This window comes from Octopus bimaculoides, chromosome 17 (genome assembly GCF_001194135.2).
Source record: "Octopus bimaculoides isolate UCB-OBI-ISO-001 chromosome 17, ASM119413v2, whole genome shotgun sequence".
Taxonomy (NCBI): domain Eukaryota; kingdom Metazoa; phylum Mollusca; class Cephalopoda; order Octopoda; family Octopodidae; genus Octopus; species Octopus bimaculoides.
Genome location: NC_068997.1, coordinates 37,323,561 through 37,329,154, shown reverse-complemented (window position 1 = coordinate 37,329,154; position 5,594 = coordinate 37,323,561). Strand labels below are relative to the sequence as shown.

The 5,594-nt window shown below is 34.1% G+C and overlaps 1 protein-coding gene across 16 annotated transcripts in view; it reads right to left on the bottom strand.

Annotated features, from left to right (window-relative positions):
• LOC106871424 (poly(rC)-binding protein 3) overlaps positions 1 to 5,594 on the bottom strand; it is a 388,844-nt gene that overhangs the window by 286,754 nt on the left and 96,496 nt on the right. Inside the window, exon 1 of one of the 16 annotated variants that reach the window (XM_052973812.1) lies at positions 1,349 to 1,446. The exons of the other annotated variants lie outside the window; for them this stretch is intronic. The gene's annotated coding sequence lies outside the window, so the exon portion shown is untranslated. Of the gene's footprint in view, positions 1 to 1,348; positions 1,447 to 5,594 lie in introns of those variants that run through there. 16 annotated transcript variants of the gene reach the window in all.

Sequence of the window (5,594 nt, the reverse complement as noted above, 5' to 3'; positions counted from 1 at the left end):
TATATTGATATATATATATATTATATATATATATATTATATATATATATATGTATATATATATATATATATAATATATATATAATGTGCATGTGTGTGTACGTACAAAATACATATAAATAGATATTTAAATAATTTTACACATGTGGATGCAAGCTGAAAATATATGAAAGAAAATGGAAATTTAAACATGTTTATTCATATTTTCTTCTTTCATACCATTATACTTCATTTTCATCCATTGTTTTTTCTAAGTATGATATGAATTTACTGTTTGATCCTATGTTAGCTAGTAATAAAATAAAATTTAATCTGTACACACATAATGAGTATAGTTACACTAGTTACTATACATAATGTGATGCAGCTTATAATATTGTCTTTGTATTATATGTAACTTCTAAACTATTTTTATCTATATCAGGATAAGGAAAAAGAATTTGTATATTGTTATTAATCCAACTAAGTAACATTTTCCTTTTCTGTTCTCTTTTAATTGTTGAAATTTAATACACACAAATACTACGTCAAGATCACATTTTTTTTTTTCAAATTCTGGCTGTGTGTTTCAAAACAGCTGAAGGAAGATGGAGGTTATGTGTCTATGTGGCCGACTAATATAGAATTAAACAAAACCAAACCAATAAGCATGTTTTTAAAGCCATTTATTAAAACTATCTTCAGAGAAAATAACTAGCACTCCATCAGTTACAAGGATGAGGGTTCCAGTTGATCTAACTACAGAACAATCTGCTCATGAAATTAACATACAAGTGGCTGAGCACTCCACAGACACGCATACCCTTAACATAGTTCTCAGGGAGATTCCGCATGACACAGAATGTGACAAGGCTGGCCCCTTTGAATTACAGGTACTACTCATTTTTGCCAGCTGAGTGGACTGGAGCCATGTAAAATAAAGTGTTTTGCACAAGGATACAACACACCATTGGGAATTGAACTCACAACCTTACAGTCATGAGCCGAATGCCCTTACCACTAAGCCATAATAAATAGAAAATTGAAGTTTAACAGGAATTCTATGAAATATGGATGTTGCTTTTATTTAGCAATTAACTGTTACCATGATTTCAGTATTATGCATAACATAATTCTTTTAAAACATATGACATTATTTTGAGATTGAAATATTGGCATATTCATATTGAATATATTTAAAGGTTTCTTTTAATAATAGATTGGTTAACATTCTTTTCACCTTTCAGTTACGTGACCTCGACTGCAAACAATAGAAGCATCCATTGAATCAAGTGACTCTATACAGCTTTGAGTTAATTAAATCAAATATATTGTTGCCAATATTTTACACGAAAAGAAAGTTTACTTACCAAAATTATCCTTCAATGCAGTAAATATTCCCTCACTAAATGAAATATTGAATTAAGAGCATTTAACTATATCAGGTTACCTATATGAATTACTGAAGGAGTAATGGTGTTGAAAATTAAAGAAAATATACTGATAAGACAAATAGTACAGAGTTCAAAATTCATAACAATGCATGATAAATTAAGAAGATATACATATCTAATTTTTTATCAGATACAGGTTTCCTTCCCCCTTGTACCCTTCCCCCTACACACACAATTACACACATAAATTTCTCATTATAGATAATATCAGTTAACATTTACTAAGCAAAACTGAAAATCAAGGCCAACCTTTATAAAAAATGTCCCTATTACATCAATGGTTTCAGTATTAACTTACATTAAAAACAAAAATCCAAATTTGTATTTTATGATATATCAAAGAAAAAAGAATAAAATATCATTATTTTTTGCCTGTTTCAGTTATTCAAGTACAGCCATTCTGGGGTATGCCTTGAAGGGTTTAATCAGACAAATCAAACCCTGCACTTATTTTTACATCTGGTCCTTATTCTATTAATTGTTATTGCTGAACTGCTACATTACAGGGACGTAAATAAACCAACACTGGGTGGTAAGTGGAGGGCTGGGCAAAAGCACAGGCATGCATACACCCACACACACACCTGTAAATATATATACATCAGTGATCTGACTGTCTCTTGTACTCTTGACAAGAGATGCCAGTTAGTCTTTTACACCTACCAGGTTTGTTCATAATTAACCTGATTTGGTGGATAATTTTTCTTTCCTTTAAGTATATTGTAGAATGGAAACTTTTCTTAAATTGGAATTTAAATCCTAATCGCTATAGATATTTATTGCTTCAAGAAAACATCGAATTCGAATTATTTTTAATTTTTACGATTATAGATAACAATTCAGGCTGTAACTTCTGAACCCGTGTCAGGCATGTGTGAACAATGTCAAGAGAGAGTCTGCTATGAATGATATTTTTTGACACAGGGCACCTATAAGACGACTGCCAGACACTGAACAAAAATAAATGAACTGTGACCAGACTCAATAAAAGGAGCTCGAGTTATTGGCTGCAATTACATACTTGAAGTCAGTGTTGGCAGAAATTAGATCAGCTAGCAAATACACATTCACTTTACTAAATTTACACACGGGCTAAGCCCAAACAGCCTGAGTGCCGGAGTCGCCACTGAAATGAATATATATTATATATGAATATATATATATTTGAAAAAGGAAAAGACCGACTTCACTGGTGGTTCCAGGAGACATTACTTAAGTTGAATTAACTTGTCTCTAGGATAGGCCAAATTTACTTGTCTTAAGGCAGCAAGCTGGCAGAAACGTTAGCACACAGGGTGAAATGCTTAGTAGTATTTCGTCTGTCTTAACATTTTGAGTTCAAACTCCGCCGAGGTTGACTTTCCTTTCATCCTTTTGGGGTTAATAAATTAAGTACCAGTTGCAAACTGGAGTCAATCTAATCGACTGACCCCATCCCCAAAATTTCGGGCCTTCTGCCTAGGGTAGAAAAGAAATGAATTTACTTGTCTCTAGGCTAAACCAATAATAACCATTCCCAGTTCTGTACTTTATTTATGAATGCATTCTCAATTTGTTTGTTGGCACTCCGTCGCTTACGACGTCGAGGGTTCCAGTTGATCCGATCAACGGAACAGCCTGCTCGTGAAATTAACATGCAAGTGGCTGAGCACTCCCCAGACACGTGTACCCTTAACGTAGTTCGCGGGGGATATTCAGCGTGATACAGTGTGACAAGGCTGACCCGTTGAATTACAGGCACAACAGAAACAAGAAGTAAGAGTGAGAGAAAGTTGTGGTGAAAGAGTACAGCAGGGTTCACCACCATCCCCTGCCGGAGCCTCATGGAGCTTTAGGTGTTTTCACTCAATAAACACTCACAACACCCGGTCTGGGAATCGAAACCGTGATCTTATGACCGCAAGTCCACTGCCCTAACCACTGGGCCATTGCACCTCCATGCATTCTCAATAATACAGGGTTAATAAAATCCTATTTTAAGCTTACGAATTATTTTTATTTTTTAATACAGTAAAAAACAAATAATCTAAATTTACGAATACAATTTGGCAGTGTTTACTATACATTGCAGATGCTTTATTTATGAATGCGGTTTGCGATAAGACATGGTAAAATAAAAGCCTTTATTAAGCTTAAAAAACAAATTCAGTAATTATTATCATTTTACAATAGTAAAAAAAAATCTAAATTATTTTAAATTTACCAATATGTACATACAATTTAGTGGTTTACATTGCAGATGTAGAAGCTGTGGATTGTTAACATCAACAGCTGATTCTGGTTGTTTTTGTTGTTCGATGCACTTAAAAAACTGGTTGAGAGTTCCTTGAACTGTCTTCTTTTCCTCAAGGATTATATTATAAGGAGCAAAACCTTCCATAATCTTGGAAAAGCATTGAGCATTTGGATCCATATCCTCAAACTTAGAAATACCTTTTTCATATATGCAAATGCTTGCTGCATTTTCTTAATGGTAAAGTGACATGACTTCCTCTTCTTTATTTTGCTGCTTGTGAAACTCTCTCAAATCCTTTTTCATCGGGGGCTGCTTGTCTTTTTCAAATAAATCCTGTAAATCCATTTCCAGTTCTTTGCTCATAGGCACAAACATTTTGTTGGTGGCAACATTACCAAAACCCTTAAAATCATTCATGAAACATGGGCAAAGCATCCTCCATACACCATTCATAGCCATACTCTGTACATCATTCCATGCTGCTGTTATGTTCTAGCCTTGTAGATATCATATCTCTTCCAAAAGTCACAAAGTGTGATGAACTCATCAAGATCAGTTGCAGCTGTTGCTTGCTGCAACATATGCTTCATATAGTAACGCATGAAGATAGCAATTATTCCCTGATCCACTGGCTGCAGGAGAGACGCTATGTTCAGAGGGAGGTATACAACGGTAATGTTGGGGTCAAAATTTATGATATTTTGCAGGTGGCCAGGAGCATTATCTAAGATAAGTAAAACCTTAAAAGTAATTCCCTTCTCCTTACAGTACTTCTCTACTACTGGGATAAAATGATTGAAGAACCAATCTTCAAAAACAACAACAGTAACCCATGCTTTTGAATTAGCCATCCAAATAACAGGGAGAGATGCCTTGGGTGTGTTCTTCTGGGCACGGGAGTTGTGTGCATGATACACAAGCAATGGCATTAACTTGAAATCTCCTGCACAATTACCTCCCAGCATAATTGTCACACGTTCTTTTGAGACCTTGTAGCCTGGGAATAGTTTTCTCCTCCTTGGAAATGTATGAACGGTTGAGCAATTTTTTTCCAGTACAATCCAGTTTCATCTATGTTAAAACTCTGTTTGAGAAGAAACCTGTTTTTTTTTTAATGATTTTCTTTAATGCATTAGGAAATTCTGCTGCTGCTTATTCATCAGCTGATGCACTTTCACTTTGCTTCTTAATGGAGTGATAACTTCTTCGCTCCTTAAATCTAATGAACCATCCTTGACTTGCCTTGAACTCTACATCTTTCTCATCTGGATATTTTTTCTTCAGGCTTCCAAAGACAACACTTTCTCTTGAATGATTTCTTGACTAATAGTAGCATGCTGACGATTCAACCTAACAATCTAAAGAGAAAGAAGACTTTCCATTTCTTCAAAGATTTTACCTCTATTCTTATTGATGACAGTATTCTTCATCCCTTAGGCTTCAGATTTGATATGTGCTAAAATTTTGTCCATATTATTTACAATCGTCAATACAATTGTCCAACTCATCCCAAAAGATCATGCAATTACTACCACTTTTTTCACCTTTTTCATGGCATTTTATCACAGCCAGTTTGTCTTCGAGCATTATAGCATGACTCTTAGCACTTTCACTATGAATTTTCTTAGGAGCCATGAGGACATAAAATAAAGTCACAAATAAATGAGAATGAGAAAGTAGCAGATAAAGAGATGTAAAGAAATCTGAATTCAAAACAATCACAGGCATCACAACGACACCTAACAGTAAATATTGAAACTACAGTGCAATATGAGCTTTGAAAGACCAATAAATAATACAACACAGCTGGTTTCATGATTTTGTTTACTAAGCTACACTATTTTATGATGTGTATCTTAACATTTACAGTACATACTTTAATATGATTTTAAATGCTTTTATTCTTATTTATTGTACAGTAACATG